This window comes from Mobula hypostoma, chromosome 2 (genome assembly GCF_963921235.1).
Source record: "Mobula hypostoma chromosome 2, sMobHyp1.1, whole genome shotgun sequence".
Taxonomy (NCBI): domain Eukaryota; kingdom Metazoa; phylum Chordata; class Chondrichthyes; order Myliobatiformes; family Myliobatidae; genus Mobula; species Mobula hypostoma.
Genome location: NC_086098.1, coordinates 184,065,734 through 184,083,803, shown reverse-complemented (window position 1 = coordinate 184,083,803; position 18,070 = coordinate 184,065,734). Strand labels below are relative to the sequence as shown.

At 40.7% G+C, this 18,070-nt stretch overlaps 1 long non-coding RNA gene across 1 annotated transcript in view; it reads right to left on the bottom strand.

The window, feature by feature from the left end:
• Positions 1-9,195: 9,195 nt before the first annotated feature.
• The window catches only part of LOC134360297 (uncharacterized), a 98,263-nt gene continuing 89,388 nt past the window's right edge, over positions 9,196-18,070 (bottom strand). The window contains exon 4 of the long non-coding RNA XR_010021310.1: positions 9,196-9,564. This is a non-coding gene — a long non-coding RNA (uncharacterized LOC134360297). The remainder of the gene's footprint in view (positions 9,565-18,070) is intronic.

Here is an 18,070-nt window from a genome sequence, read left to right as displayed (position 1 = left end):
GTGTCTAAGACTTTTGCACAGTACCGTATATCACAAGTTTATGTACTGCAAAATTAAACATCAAAAATGAAAAAATATTTTTTATGATTTTTAATGCTTGTTATCTATAGATTTATAACACCTCCATTTACTTCTTTGAAAATTTAGATACTTTTAGTTTTCAGCTGAATGTACTTTATTCTAATTTCTTATCTCACAATGAAAATATAAGACCATAGGGGCAGAATTAGGCCATTCAGCCCATCGAGTGTGCCCTGTCGTTCCATCATGGCTGATTTATTATCTTTCTCAACCCCATTCTCCTACCTTCTTCCCATAAGCTTTAACGCCCAGATTAAATATCTGTTAAAATGACTGGAAATTTACATTGGCAAACACTTCAATTCCTAGTATTATGCATAAACCAATTTTATTGTTACAATGGGATGTTGGGGTGGACCCAAGTGCAGGACACAGCCACAGGGGTAGCATTAACAGAAGTGTGTTTATTAATAGTTGCCAGGGAGGCTGGAGAGTGAGGATTAGGTGCTTATGTGGACATGAACGATGGACAACGAACCGGAAGAGCTTGGACTCGGACACGAAACCTGGACTTGGACGCAGAACCTGGACTTGGACTCGGACACGGAGCCAGGACTCGGACTTGGACTTGGACACGGAGTCGGGACTCGAACTTGGACACATTTGACAAATCCAAACAAAGACAGATAATTCATACCTTGGCTCGGAGTAGCAGCAAACGGCCTGCAACACTCAGCTGGACACGAGACGACAAAACCCAATAACGACAGACAATTCGTATCTTGGCTCGGAGTAGTAGCAAACGGCCTGCAATTCTCAGCTGCCCATGAAAACGACAGAATTTATATCTTGACTCGGAGTAGTGGAAAATAGCTGGCTAAACTCAGCTGGACATGAAAACGACAGAATTCAGGAAGCAACCCCAGGCACCGAAGCAACTTAGAGTCCACTATTCTCGGTGGCCTGGAACGTGCATTGCCACACAGCTCAAGAGACAGACCAGCACTGAGTGGATGTAAGCTGGAGTGTTTATGCTGCTGGTTCAGATGAAAATCGAGTGCCCTAATCAAGGAGCCCCGTCGAACATGGGGAAAAGGAAATTAACTGAAATGAGGAGTCAACAGACCAGACCGTGACATTATCATTTTCAAATAACTTTCCACATGCTGCTATTTTGCTTCATCACAATAAGTTCCAGCCTGAATTCCACCTAAACTAATGCTTTGTTTTAACCCTGAATTCTCCATAGTAAGTCAATTCTGATTTTCTAATTTACTTTGCATTTCTCTCATATAAACCTTAAAGTCTGTTTCCTAAACAAGCAAAGAAGAGAATTATCAATGGCAACTTTAAGATTCAGAAAGTAGTTTATTGACATATCAATGAATCAGAATCAGGTTTAATATCATTGGCATATGTCATAAAATTTGATTCTGATTCTGATTCTGAATTTATTGCAATGGATAGAAGAACAATATATTTAATAAAAAGGAAAATAAAGAAGGACTTAACTTGAGACAAAGTAGTGTAACAATTCAGCTTTATACACTAACTGGTCTACTCATCTATCTCACTGTTACTTCATTTGGCAACTTTGCTGTCACATTGCTTGAAACATTCAGTGGATCATACAACTTTGTTGAAGAAACAATGATAACATATCAGATTTTGAAATTTATTTCAGATTTTCAGCATCTGGGGTGTATTGCCTTTGCCATGTTGCTTGCTAAATATCCAATATAAGCACAAATATCCATAAATAAACACTAAGAAGACTAAAATCATCTTCCTCAGCACCCTCAAATAAATCCTATCCTGTGCTACCATTTCTAGCCATCTCCTTGGTGAACATCTGACTATATAGAGTATGGAGCATTACAGCACAGTACAGGCCCTTTAACTCATGATGTTATGCCGACCTTTAAACTTGCTCTAGGATCAATCAACGTCTTCCTTCACACCTAGACTATCATTTAGACTAGATTTTACTATCATCCAAGTCTGTCCCTTCATTGACGTTGTGCAACCCCAAATCCTCATCCATGCTTTTTTATCTCTCTAGACTCACATGGCTGCCTGCCCACTGCTTCCCCTCATGTCCCCATTATAACTCAAGTAGAAGTCGTCCACTACCCCTTGGACCAGCTTCACCATTCAAAATGATCGGACGATCCTGGCCGCAACACCATTTTGATGCCAGATCCTCATAACCTTTAACATAATCATGGCCCAAATATCTGTCCAGCTCAACCTCATTCAGAATATCCTGCATCCACAAGAGTTAATTTTGTATTATGACAAAATGAGCTGATGTCATTCTGGCTGGCAATGTGCTTTCAATTGATTTGCACTAATGTACAAGGTTATGATCTACCTCATCACTTTCTCAGCCTTATTTGGTAAGAAGCACAATTAATGGTGGTCCATCATTGTCAATGCTTGGAATGTGCTCCACGCATAGAACTCCGTAAATTATTTAGAACTCTGCAGAAGCTTGCATTCCATTTAATCAAAATGGACCAAACTGGCAGTATTTATAAATGTGGCTAGAATCAGCAGGTATTATTATAATTACTTCAGCTGCAGTTTTGTAAGGGAATACAAGACATTAGAATCTTCATTACATTTCACAAATGATCATTTGTCCTTCACGGGGATCTTGAGGACTGCATTCTGTCAACACAGCAAATGTATGAATCCATTACCGAACGTTGAAGCAAGTTCTCCCTAAAAAAAAGGTCAAACTTTAAATTTGCTGAATCATGATCAATTTAAATTGTTTTAAATTTCTACTCTGTACTGCATTAAAGATCAATAGCAGGAAAGAGTATATCAAAATGCTGACATTGCTACAAACAAATCATTAACATGCTGTCATGTCATTTTTCTGACATCAGCTGTATAGGCCGCATTAAAATACAGTACAAAGTCATTTAAGAAGTTCCAGATGCAACTTCGTGGCTCCCAAGATGTAAAGGGCTTGAGAGGCAATGCCTATGGAACCAATATAAGTGATGCAGTTGTTTAAATGATGAAATATTTATTTGAAGTAATTAATTATCTTTTATTGGCAAACTATTCTTGTAAGTAAAGCATATTAAATGTGGTACTTTGTCTTTTCTCAGAGTAAATTTCAGACGTTGATCATTTACAAGTGACAGTTAAACATCATATTTTGAAGCAAATATGAGGACCCCATAGCAAAATAAACTCCTTATCCATAAATGTCATGAAAATTCCTTGTGAAGTTTATTAGTGATGAAATAAATCAAATGGTGTATTTATGAGAGCTTGGAACATTTTTTGAAAATGGCACTTCTCAAATTTGAACACAAAAACCTTGTCTGCATCAAACAAATACTTAGAGCAGTCATAAATCAGCAACGATCTCCTTGATCAGTAACAAGCTTTAAGGACTGAAGCTGTAATTTATTAACAAATTTGAAGTTAAGGACTGGAGATGTTGTTGAAGCCTGATTTGGAGTATTGTATGCCGTTTTGATTACCTACCTGCAGGCATGATGTCAATAAGGCTGAAAGAATGCAGAGAAAATTTACAAGGATGTTGCCAGGACTTGAGGACCAGAGTTATAGGGGAAGGTTGAATAGGTTAGGGCTTATTCCCTAGAGTGTAGGAGAATGAGGGGAGATTTGACAGAGGTATACAAAATTATGAGGTGTATAAGCAGGAAAAGTAAATGTTTTCCATAGGGTGGGTGAGACTCGAACTAGGGGCTATGGGTTAAAGTTAAAAGGCAAAATGTTTCTTTTTCCAATATTTTTATTGATTTATATATAAGAATACAGAGTACAGGAAAAAATATATATGTCAATACATTAAACTAAATCGCATATAAAGACTCCTTACTATATTCGTACAAATCAATTAGTTCATAACATTGAAAAATAATAATTTTTTATATTTAAAAAAATCTAACCCACTACCAAGACCAAAGCTGATTAATAGCAAAAAAAGAAAAAAGATTGTTAGTCATCATCTGTGCTTTAATAGCAAATCAAAGGTTTTGATGGAATATTCCCCAGGCTGCTCCATGAGGCAAAGGAAGAGATTGCTGAGCCTCTGGCTAGGATCTTTATGTCTTCGTTGTCCACGGGAATGGTACTGGAGGATTGGAGGGAGGCGAATGTTGTCCCCTTATTCAAGAAAGGTAGTAGGGATAGTCCGGGCAATTATAGACCAGTGAGCCTTACGTCTGTGATGGGAAAGCTGTTGGAAAAGATTCTTAGAGATAGGATCTATGGGCATGTAGAGAATCGTGGTCTGATCAGGAACAGTCGGCATGGCTTTGTGAAGGGCAGATCATGTCTAACAAGCCTTAATAGAGTCCTTTGAGGAGGTGACCAGGCATATAGATGAGGGTAGTACAGTGGATGTGATCTATATGGATTTTAGTAAGGTATTTGACAAGGTTCCACACGGTAGGCTTATTCAGAAAGTCAGAAGGCATGGGATCCAGGGAAGTTTGGCCAGGTGGATTCAGAATTGGCTTGCCTGCAGAAGGCAGATGGTTGTAGTGGAGGGAGGACATTCAGATTGGAGGATTGTGACTAGTGGTGTCCCACAAGGATCTGTTCTGGGACCTCTACTTTTTGTGATTTTTATTAATGACCTGGATGTGGGGGCAGAAGGGTGGGTTGGCAAGTTTGCAGATGACACAAAGGTCGGTAGTGTTGTAGATAGTGTAGAGGATTGTCAAAGATTGCAGAGAGACATTGATAGGATGCAGAAGTGGGCTGAGAAGTGGCAGATGGAGTTCAACCCAGAGAAGTGTGAGGTGGTACACTTTGGAAGAACAAACTCAAAGGCAGAGTACAAAGTAAATGGCAGGATACTTGGTAGTGTGGAGGAGCAGAGGGATCTGGGGGTACATGTCCACAGATCTCTGAAAGTTTCCTCATGGGTAGATAGGGTAGTTAAGAAAGCTTACACTAAAGGGTGTTAGCTTTCATAAATTGAGGGATAGACTTTAAGAGTCGCGATGTAATGATGCAGCTCTGTAAAACTCTGGTTAGGCCACACTTGGAGTACTGTGTCCAGTTCTGGTCACCTCACTATAGGAAGGATGTGGAAGCATTGGAAAGGGTACAGAGGAGATTTACCAGGATGCTGCCTGGTTTAGAGAGTATGGATTATGATCAGAGATTAAGGGAGCTAGGGCTTTACTCTCTGGAGTGAAGGAGGATGAGAGGAGACATGATAGAGGTGTACAAGTTAATAAGAGGAATAGATAGAGTGGATAGCCAGCGCCTCTTCCCCAGGGCAACACTGCTCAATACAAGGGGACATGGCTCTAAGGTAAAGGGTGGGAAGTTCAAGGGGGGGTATTAGAGGATGGTTTTTTTACTCAGAGAGTGGTCGGTGCATGGAATGCACTGCCTGAGTCAGTGGTGGAGGCAGATACACTAGTGAAGTTTAAGAGACTACTAGACGGGTATATGGAGGAATTTAAGGTGGGGGGAGGTTATATGGGAGGCAGGGCTTGAGGGTCGGCACAACATTGTGGGCCAAAGGGCCTGTAATGTGCTGTACTATTCTATGTTCTAAAATAACTCAGAAAGTGTTCCCACAATGTTTGAAACTCAATTAGATTCAAAGATTGAACATTGAATCTTCTCTAAATTTAAACATCACATCACATCACGTAACCATTGGATATGAATAGGAGGGGCCACATCTTTCCATTTAAGCAAAAGCGTCCTTCTGGCCATAAGAGGCATCAAAGCCAAAATGTGCAAATCAGATGGCTCCAAAATAATATCCTTTCCTCCAACAATATCAAATAAAGCAGTCAAAGGATTAGGCTTGAAATTTACTTTAAAAAGTATTGAAAAGGTTTGAAGTACTTCTTTCCAATATTTTCCAAGACTCGGACATGTCCAAAACATATGAATGAGTGAAGCTTCTCCCTGTGCCCGTCACTCTCTCCTTCAATTTAAAGTGGTCCATAGGGCCCATATGACTAAAGATAAGTTGTCTCGTTTTTATTTAGCTATATCTCCGTATTGGGATAAATGTAATATGGAGAAGCAAAATGTTGAAGTGGAACATGAGGGGAAACCTCTTCAGTTAGAGGGTGGTGAGAGTGTGGAATAAACTGCCAGACCAAGCGGTGGATGCAGGGTTGATTTCAACATGTAAGGAAAATTTAAATATGTACATGGATGGGAGGGGGTGGAAGGCAACAGTCCTGGTGCAGGTTGATGGGACTAGATTAATTGTCTAGCACAGACTAAGTGGGCCAAAGGGCCTGTTTCTGTGCTGTAGTTTTTTATGACTCTATGACTGCATGATTATCTCCATTTGAGTTTAACTATTAAATTCATCTTCTTAAACAGCAAACAACCCCGTTGACAATAAATCCAACAAGAATATTGTTATGTCACTGGGAGAATACTAGTCTGTGTTTTATTTGTAAACCATCTATGCATTGAGAACCTACAAATATATTGCCTGGACTGGAGGGCCCAGGTTAAAGACAGATAGGTTTGGTTGGGATGTTTTTTCCCTGAATCAAAGGAGACTGAATGATGCCCTCATGGAGGTTTATAAAATTAAGAGGCATCGACAAGGTAGTTACATCTCTATTAAGTAAATCTCACATTTTCCAGTGTATCCGTTTACCTATGGGAATTTTCTAATTGTGACCTCTACCTTCTGTCATCACAATGCCTGACAAGGCGCGAAACGAAGACTGTGTGGCGCACCACTCCTCACACAGACAGTAGGTGGCTGGTGACTCACAAAGAGTTCACCCGCCCTTTGCCAGATTTTGTTTTTAGTCCTGCTGGGTGCCTACACACCCTCCTCCCTGGTTAACTGAAGTGCACCAGGGGGTGTGCCAGTTGAGTCGCCGACAACCTGACCTGAGACAGGTAGAACTGGGCTACGTGGTACCAGTAGCAAGGCAAGGCCCTGACCTGACCCGATGCCGGCCCCCTACGCCTGACCTGACATCAAAACTCTATAACGGCCTGCAGATGCTCTCCACTAAAATCGAGGCGAGAAGACTGCAACTAGCGGGGCACTGTCTACACCACCCCGAGCTACCTGCCAGCCTAGTCATCAAATGGGAGCCCAAGCATGGGAGGATGAACCCTGGGTGCCCTCCCAAGACTATGGTCAACACACTCCTAGAAGACAGCGGCGCGGCTAATGTAGATGAACTGAACACACTGATGAGGAAGAGGGAGAAGTGCAGAGTCCGTCATCATGCCCAACGCCGGCCCCCTAGGCCTAAGTCAATGTAGTAGTATTAGTAGTAGACCTCTACCTTAACCTCCAGGAAAAAATCCAGTCATTCTGACCTCTAAATTCAGACATCACATTCCTCTATTAACAATGGATCCTACTTACATGGGACTGTCCTGTAATACTGTCAAGAAGCTCTTCACAAAATACTTACATTATTTAGTTCTCGAAACCCCCGGCCATTTTCTCTTTATGACAGATCGTTGCCTACATTAAATGGATCACAATGTTGTTTCTTCCATAGTTATGAAGCAAAGGGAAAACCTCTATCTTCAAACACAAGAAAATCTGCTGATGCTGGAAATCCAAAGCAGTTCACACGAAATGCTGGAGGAACTCAACAGACCAGGCAGCATCTATAGAAAAGAGTAAATAGTCGATGTTTTGGGCTGAGACCCTTCATCATACCCATTTCTTCCATTGGTCACTTAATCTTATTTTTCACTGGAGTCTGACTTTGTTCCTTTCACCAAGTGATCCATCCTCTCTATTCAGCCAGATCATTCAAAAAGAAAGATTCCACAATAACTTAAGAATGTTTACTACCAGTCGGCGATCTTAACATTAAGAGTTCAAGAATGGTGAACAATTTCCATTCAAATTTCAAATTTATTGTTTAGAGATAGAGAAAGCAAGCTTATACTGTATATTCCCAAACTACCTAAGATAAATCATGCTACCATGCACTCATCGTTGGGAACAACATAATCAAATGAATGAGGAAACATTATTAGAAAGGCCATAAATGCAAGAGATTCTGCAGATGTTGGGAATGCAAAGTAACACACACAAAATGCTGGAGGAACTCAGCAGGTCAGGCAGCATATATGGAAAGGAATAATGAGTCAACATTTTGGGCTGAGACCCTTTCATCAGTCCTGATTGTCGTCTAATTATCGTGACTACCAGACACCAAATGGAAACTCTCTCTTCCAGCCGTTAGAGATATTTATCTGTCTGGAGTGCTGCATAAGCAGGGATCTTAGCATTGTCAGTAGTCCCTCCCATCCATCCAACAATCTCTTTGACCTACTACCATCAGGCAGGAGGTACCATAAAATTAGGACAAGAACTGTTAAGATGGGAAACAACTTCTTCTCCAGGCCATAACACTACTGAACTCCCTGCCACCCATGTATGAATATCATCATATGGTCTCATCAAGTACGATGCGCCAGTAGCATTATATGGTTTACTTTTTAACTTGTATTTTACCTCATAATTTGTTGATTTATTTGTGGTAAATATTACTTTTTGTGTTAAGTATGAGTTATATGTACTGTGTTGTGCACCTTTGTCTGGAGGAACATTTTTTTCATTTGGCAGTATACATATGTACCATTGAATGGCAATAAACTGAACTTGAACTTGAATCCATTTTACTCTCAAAGAGCAAAATCCCTCAAAAATATTGGAACGTGGTTTGGCCTGGTAGCGTAGCACCAACAAAATTCTTTACTGTACCAGCTTTCAGGGTTCAATCCCCACTGCTATTTGTAAGATATTTCTACTTTCTCTTCATATCCACATGGATTTCCTTTGCGTGCTCCAGTTTCCTCCTACATTCCAAAAACATATGGTTAGGGGTATAAGACCATAGAGCAGAATTAGGTCCTTTGGCCCATCAAGTCTGCTCCAACATTTCATAATGGCTGATCTATTTTTCCTTTAAGCTCCAGTCTCCTGTTTGTCCCCTTATCTCTTCATGCCCCGATCAGTCAAGAATCTGTAAACTTCTGCTTTAAATATGCATAAAGACTTGGCCTCCACAGCTGCCTGTGGCAACAAATTCAACAGATTCACCATTCTCTGGCTAAAGAAATTCCTCCTCATATCCATTCTAAAAGGACGCCCCTCTAGACTGAGGTTGTGTTCTCTGGTCTTAGGCTCTCTCAGGGTTAGTAGTTGTGGGCATGTTTTGTTGGCACCAGAGGAGTGGCAACACTTGCAGGCTGCCTCCAGCACCATCTTTGGACTGTGTTGGCTATTGACGCAAAATTATGCTTTTCATTGTATGCTTTCATGTACACGTGACAAGTAAAGCTAAACTCCTTAAGTTCTTTTATTATCAATAAGTGTGTTGCTGATGTACAGAAAAATGGTTTGGTAAACTTTCAGACGTGGCTCATATGACTGTTAATGACAAAGAGTGAGAAGTCCATCTCCACATTCTCTTTTGAGTCTGGAGAACGTAGTCTTGTCTCTGGAGGCTAAGTGCACTTCTTTGTTGGGGAATGATGACAGTCACACAGCAGCACTTGTTCACGTGACATCTGTACAGAGAGACACAAGAGACTGCAGATCAAAAGCAGAATTAGATTCAGATTTGTTTATTAAGTTGAAGTTCAAGTTTAATTGTCATTCAAACATGCATGAATACAGCCAAATGAAACAGTGTTACTTCAGGGCCGAGGTGCAAAATACACTACCAATGGTCACAAGGCTCATACAGCACATCTAAGATAGCAAGCACATATACTATTAAACAGCAGCAAAACACAGTCGCACAAAAGAAGACAAAGTCCCTGAGTCGATGAATGTTGCAGCAGTCTGTAGTTGAACACAATAGAGCTAACCTTCTGCCAAATGAACACCGAAGGGCAGCACTAACTACAGTTGGATGTCCTGCCACACTGCCTCCAGCACACCATCTTCAATGCCTCTCTCCTGGGCGTCTGCAAATGGGCAATACTGTGGCTTGAGTTCTAGTGCTCGCCATGACTGAGGGCATGTAGCTTCCCCACCATTCACCAATAAACTTGTGAATCAGACTTGCAGCATTCTACCAATGTCCAACAGGGTCCTGTGATCACTCGCTGTTACACTGCATGCCATGTTCATGTGTTGATTCCAACACCTCTCTGAGGCAAGCAACAGCACAATCACACCCAATCCAACTCCTTCAGATTCTCCACCAACAAGCAACTCACTGATGAGGTAGAACTACAGTACTTTAAGCTCTTGGTGTCCAGCAGGGCACTGCAATCATAGAAATATTACTAAAAAAAAGGCAATAATACCTTTGGTTAGCCCATAGAAGCTGTTGCATCCAAACGTGCCACCATCTCATATTATCATATATACATTAGAAGCAGAAAGTGAAATACAGTCAACAATCAACACAATGCTCAGCAGAATAAAACAGAACACAACAAACACAACTAAACAACAACAAAACAAGCCCCTTTCCTCTCTCCCACCCACACACAAGGACAGTCCTCAAAATCCAGAACAGGCCTGGAAATCTGAAGGAACACACACAGAATGCTGGAGAAGCTCACCATGTCAAGCAGCATTTATGGAGAGGAATGAACAGTTGAGATTTAAGACTGCGACCCTTCATCACGACTGGAAAGGTAGGTGGAAAAAGCCAGAAGTCTATTACAGAAGCAGAGACAAAGGTAGTTTGCTCTGCACAGGAGACACAGAAATGTGAGGCATGAGCAGCTTGCCATTCAGGTGCGAGGATATTACAGGTGAGAAGCTTGCTGTCCTAAGCAAACAGTGAGATAAAGCCATCAGCAAGTTAAGGCACACCATGCAGACTTGGCTGCCTGCAGTGAGTTCTGATGCTTCCCATTCGGTGTTCAGAGTGCCCTTCAAATAACTGAAAAAGCCACAAAGCTGAGTGATGGACTTCTGCTTGTATTCTGACTATTTAATAAAGATCTTAGACTATCTCAAAGTTAGTTTGCAATCTTTATTAAATTATCAGAATACAATCAATTTGTGGCACAAAAGTGGAAATGAGAACATGAATTGTGTCAGTTAGTTCTGTAACTAATAACAGAAAACAGGAAATCTAGTCTGAGTTAAATTGATTCATGAATGAGTTGAGTTTGAAAAACAGGGATAACCAAATCCATTTGCTATCTATCTTCAGCTCCCCCATGTAATTCTTCATGTAGATTGTAAGTAGCTGAAGACCAAGCTCTAATTTTTGTGGTTTCATACTAGTAACAATGTGCCAATTGAAAAATTGTCCCATTTATTCCCAATCTCTTTTTCTGTTAATGAGCCAAACTTCAATTCCCCCACAGTACTTACCAACAAACTGGTCATTCTAATGTTGCTAAATAACTTCCAATGCTGCAGCCTCTCATTTATTTTGGAAAATCCAATTACATCACTCAGACACAGCAGCTTCTATGGAGTCAACTAAATGTGTTGCCTTTTTTGAACATTTTTTTATGATCGCAAAACCCTGCTGGATATTAAAGTACTGCAGGTCTAACCCATCGGTGAGTTGCTCATTGACTGAGAAACTGGAGAAGCCGGACTTGGTGTGGACTGTGATGCTGCCTGTGGCAGAGAGCTGTCGGTGGATGAAGGAGGTGTGCAGCTGCCAGTGAGTGACTGTCATAGTCGCTTTTCTTGTGATCGCAAGACAGGTGGACATTGGTGATGTGGAATGGTGCAAGTCCAGTTCACTGGTTTATTGACTGACGGCAGAGGAGCTGTGTAACCTTGGTCGTGGTGAGGACTAGGCTTTGAGCCGTGGTAAAGCCTATTTGCAGCCATCGGGGTGGAGCCGCCAAAGTTGGTGTGCTCCACCAGAGCGCTGGGGCAGTGTGGTGCAGTGCCCACGCTAGAGTTGGTGCAGTGCCCCCAGTGTCCACTTGCCAAAAGACAGGCTGTATTGTGTTTGACTGCAGACTGCTGTGGCACTCATGGACTCAGGGACTTGGACTATATTTTTTGTGTGGCTGTAATTTACTGATATCTTATGTATGCTTGCAATCTGCTATCTATATCTTGTGCTAATTATGACTGTTGGTACCGTGTTTTGCACCTTGGCCCTGGAGTAGCACTGTTTCATTTAGCTGTATTCACGTATAGTTAAGTAACAATTAAGCAAACTTGAACATTATTGCTTCTTCCCACTAATCTCATTCAAAAACTCAAGATCTTCATATTAATAGAGAGGATAAGGTTATTGTTGGCAAGGCAATGTGCATACTGAAGTGCCCTTGAAAAGTGTATGTTGAATCACCTTCTTGAACATTGCCTTGACTGCTATGTAAACAGGCTGCACAGAGGAAGGACCCTCCAGATTTAAGTTTAATAGTGAGGAAGGAGTGCTGATTACAAGTTAGAAAAGCATGGCTTTGATGTTTACCAACACACCTACTGTCTTGTCTTCTTGGTGGTAGCAACATGGCTTTTGAGTTGCTGTTGGAATAGCCTTGGAGGATAACTACACTGCACTTTTTTGGCCACGGTATAGCAGTAGAGGAAAGATGAAAGCAAGTTGTGGTGAATAGAGTACCAATCAACCAGGGAGCTTTGTCTGGGATAGTATTGAAATTCTTTTCAGGTATTGTTGTTGTTGTCCTCATCTAGGTAATGTGGGAAGTTTTCCATTTTACTCTTGCTTTGTACTAGAAGATGGTGGAAAGGCCTCGGGAAATTAGAATTCCCCAACATCCGACCTTTTCCTATAGTTTTAATATTTATGTTGCAGATCCAGTGAGAATTCTGATCAATAATATCCCTAAAATATTGAAGGTGGAGAACTCAGAAATAGTAGTGTCATTGAAGGTTTATTAAAACAAAAACTTCACACCATCTTAAAAGTTTCTTCCCACAAGCAGTTAATCTAATCAACCATTCAGTTAGCCCCCCCACCACTCTATCTATTACTTCAGTCACTACAATGCACTGTACATATTTGAAACAACCTTTTATAATATTGTTTACATTGTAAATCCCCCAAGAGGATCACAAACTTGCTATGGGGTTTGGAGACTTGCGTGCCTCAATGACCTGGAGAGATATGTTGGCTGGAGTCAGGGCTTTCTGCTTTGGCTCTTGGTAGGGTCACCCAGACCAAACAGGTAGAGGCCAGACTAAGAGTGGTCCACCAGTCCTCCAGGTTCAGGAATTCAGCTCAGGACCAACAACCCTGACTGGTAAAACAAAATTGTTATGGAAACGGCAATGAAATATCCTTCTATATCTGTCTGTGACAACATGGACAGGCTGAGATGGAGGACCTTCACTGCTGACCTGAACACCAGCTGCGTAACGGGCAGTAATTTACACTGTAAATACATACTGATTTTTATGTATTTGTGCACATTTTATTCCATGTCTGTACCTCTAATTTTATTTTTATATAATTCTTTATTCTTTATCATTGTTGAACTTTGTGATTTGTTGAAAGTAAAGTCAACACACCCCAGCAAATTCCTAATACATGTAAATGTATATGGTGAATAAAGTTGACCCCTTGATCCCTTGAACCTTGTAAGGGTAGATGGGTAAATCCTTCATGCTGGACATTGCCTGTCATTTATCAGCCTGTACGTGAATGTTGTCCTGATTATACTGCATGCAGTAAGGATTGATTTTGACAAATGTGATTTCCCTTAATTTCAGAAGTTCATCATCAAGTCAAAAGTAACAATCTTATCATATTAAAAAAACTCCTAAGTGCCCTGTTCCAAAGCCCATAATAATCAAATTCAGAATTTTCCTAACCTCTGATGTCTGGATAACTGGCCTATAATTCCCATTTTCCCTTTCATTCCTGTTAGGAACAGTGAGCTTTTGTTTATAGCATTTAAATCCACAAAATATTTCTGAAGACTTGAAAATTCTGTTAAGATAAACACCCAGCATTTGAATCTTCAGTCACCTCTTTTAAAACTTTGGAAAGTAAGCTTTCAGATGAAGGGAGTGTCTTAGACGTTTAACCCTATTTACTTCCACAGTGTTATTTCATGACTAATTATATTAAAGTCACTATATCCTTGGTTCCTCACTACATTTTTTTTCTCTCTAGTATGCTTGTACATCATTCAGAGAGTGATAATTTTAATTTCCCGGTCACCTTAATTCCCCAATATAATGCTTCCTGTTTAGGCATTGAACATATCTTTCTCCACTTTGCTATTGCCAAGTTCTTCATATCTTTTGTTAGTTTACTCCTTTGATCTATTGACTTGGATCAAAGGTGTAATACTGAGGCTTTATAAGGCTTTGGTTGGACTGCACTTGGAAAATTGTGAGCACTTTCCTTTTACCTGAGAAAGGATGATCGGGCATTGGAGAGAGTCCAGAGAAGGTTCATGAGAATTATCCCAGGAATGAAAGGGTTAACATATGAAGAGTACTTGATTGCTCTGGCCCTGTCCTCGTTGGACTTTAGATTGAAGCCTGTCGAATCTTGAAATGTTTCCTATAGTGGGTAGTCTAGAACCAGAGGTCGCAGCTTAAAATAGAAGGACATCCCTTTAGAACAGAGAAGAAGAGGGAGGAAATTCTTTAGCCAGAGGGTGGTGAATGTGTGGAATTCCATGCCACAGACATTTGTGGAGGCTAAGTCATTTGGATTTAAAGCAGAGGGTGATGGGTTCTTGATTAGTAAGGGCATCAGAGGTTATGGGGATAATAAATCAGCCATGAATGAATGCAGAAAAGACTTGATGGGCTGAATAGCCTAATTTTGCTCCTACGTCTTATGGACTATTAAATCAATTTCCTGTTCATGCTTTACTAAATTCAAAAATCTTTTCAGTTCTCATCTTTTCAAGCAGTTGGGACATCATTAATTCTGGATGAAAGCTATAAAATATGGGTGTTTTTAAACGACTGCAATAAAAACCACTGAAGTGCTTCAGGCTATAATTTAACTGTGACCATGGTGGTGATGGCAGTGACCGTATCTTCATCACATTCATAATTACATAAATATGATAAGCTTGTCTATGTGATCATTTTAATTGTTAAATCAACTTTATTAAATGCCAATAAAGTCTTATCAATGTTTCCCATAAGACAAATTCCATTTGTTCCTTTAATTAACACATATGAACTTTAGACATGTTAAGCTGGCATTATTCCTGAGTAATCAATTCCAAAGAGCAAGGACAAACAAAACAACAACTTGAATCACCCAGATTTGTGACCTGTGATTGTAATTGGTAATACAGAACTAAATATTTGAATAAATTGTACTGAAATGTCAATTAAGTCATAGTGGTTATCAACTTAATTGTCTATCTTCATATGCACAATTGGAAGTAAGAAGTAGTCTAAAAAAAATTATGTTTCACAGATACAATTAGTTACATTTTGGGCATTGTCTGACAGGGATTGCAATTGTAAATTGTAAATTGTAAATCACTAAATCATTCCTTGCATCGAGGACATCTTCAAAAAATAACGCCTCTCAAAGGCGGCATCCATCATTAAGGACCCCCATCACCCAGGGCAGGCCCCTTCTCATTGCTACCACCAAAGAGAAGGTACAGGAGCCTGAAGGCACACACTCAACATTTTAGGAACAGCTTCTTCCCTTGCACCATCAGATTTCTGAATGGACAATGAACCCATTTACACTGCCTCAAAAATTAATTTTATAAAATCATAAAAGATAGGAGAAGAATTAGGCCATTTGGTCCATCGAGTCCGCTCCGCCATTCAATCATGGCCGATCCTTTTTTCTCCTCCTCAGCATTACTCTCTGGACTTCTCCCCATGAACTTTGATGACATGTCCAATCAAGAACATATCAATCCCTGCCATCAATGCACTCAACGACCTCCACAGCTGCCTGTGGTGACAAATTCCACAAATTCACCACCTCTGGCTAAAGAAACTTCTCTATATCTCTACTTTAAATGATCACCACTCTATCCTGAGGCTGTGTCCTCTTGTCCTAGACTCCCCATGGAGTCCTTTCCACAGCTATTTTGTCTAGGGCTTTCAACATTCAAAAAGATTCAATGAGATCCCACCCCCATCCTTCTAAATTGTAGTGAGTACGGGCCCAGAGCCATCAAACATTCTGCATGTGATAACTCTTTCATTCCCAGAATCATTCTTGTGAATCACCCCTAGATCCTCTCCGACACCAGCACATCTTTTCTTAGATGAGGAGCCCAAAACTGTCCACAATACTCAAGGTGAGGCCTCCCCAGTGCCTTATAAAGCCTCAGCATCACATCCCTGATCTTGTATTCTGGACCTCTTGAAATGAGTGCTAACACTTCATTTGCCTTCATCACCACTGACTCAACCTGCAAGTTAACTTTTAGGGTGTCTGCACAAGGACTCCCAAGTCCATTTGCATCTCAGATTTTTGATTTTCTCCCCATTTGAAAATAGTCTATATATTTACTTCTACTACCAAAGTACATGACCATGCATTTTCCAATGTTGTATTTCATTTGCCACTTTCTTGCCCATTCTCCTAATCTGCCGCCCACTTGCTTTCTCAATATTACCTGCCCCTCCACCAATCTTCATATCATCTGCAAACTTGGCAACAAAGCCATCTATTCCACCATCTCAATCATTGATAAACAGCATAAAAAGATGCAGTCCCAATACCAACACCTGCAGAACACCAGTAGATATTGGCAGCCAACCAAAAAAAATCCTTTTATTCCTACTTGCTGCCTCTTATCAATCAGCCAATGCTCTAACTATGCCAGTAAATTTCCTGTAATACCATGGACTCTTAACTTGGTAATCGGCCTAACGTGTGGCACTTTGTCAAAGGCCTTCTGAAAGCCCAAATATACAACATCCACTGCATCCTTTTTATCTATCCTCAAAGAATTCCAACAAGTTCGTTAGACAAGATTTTCCCTCAGGGAAGTCACGCTGACTTTGTCTTGTCTTGTGTCACCAAGTACTCCATAACCTCATCCTTAACAATTGAATCCAACATCTTCCCAACCACTGAGGTCTGGCTAACTGATGCATAATTTCTTTTCTGCTGCCTTCCTCCTTTCTTACAGAGTAGAGTGACATTTGTAATTTTCCCATAATTTTCCCATAATAACAATCCCATGATTTTTATTACTAATGCCTCCACTACCTCTTTCACTACCTCTATCTCTTTCACTACCACTACCTCTTTCAGAACCTTGGGGTGCAGTTCATCTGGTCTGGGTGATTTACGTATCTTTAGGTCTTTCAGCTTTTTGAGCACCTTCTCCCTTTCAATAGTAACTCACTTAGCTTCCCTCACACCCTTCAACATCTGGCACACTGCTAGTGTCTTCCACAGTGAGGACAAATGCAAAATAATCATTTATTTCATCTGCCATCTCCTTTTCCCTGTAATTATTTCTCCGACTTCATTTTCTAGTGGTCCTATATCCACTCTGATTCCTAAGGTTGTCACTCTGGCAACCTCTGCGATGACACTGGTGCCAAGCTGTATCGGCGCTTGCCCTTCCCTTGGACTACATCAGTGACGTGGAGAGAGGGAACCCGCTGCATGGGCAACCGCTGGTTCTTCAAATCTTCCCGTCCTTGAGAGGACACAGTCCACCAGAAACGCAAACCCATGATCTCCTGGGATCAGCAGTTGCCTACAACTACTACCACTATATCCACTCTCATCTCTCTTTTATTTTTTACATACTTGAAAAAGATTTTGCAATCCATTTTGATATTGCTTGCTAGCTTACTTTTATATTTCACCTTTTCCATCCTAAAAATTCTTTTAGTTGCTCTTCTTGCTCATTTTCAGTATTCACCGGAGAAAACGACTTTGGTAATTGTGGGGATGACTTATGGTGGACTGAAACGGTTGAACATATAGACATTAAGAAAGAGAATGTGCTGGAGCTTTTGAAAATCATTAAGTTAAGTAAGTCACCAGGACCAGATGAGATATACCCCAGGCTACTGCGGGAAGTGAGGGAGGAGACTGCCAGGCCTCTGGTGATGATCTTTGCATCATCAATAGAGACAGGAGAAGGACTGGAGGAATGGAGGATTGCAAATGTTATTCCCTTGTTCAAGAAAGGAAGTAGG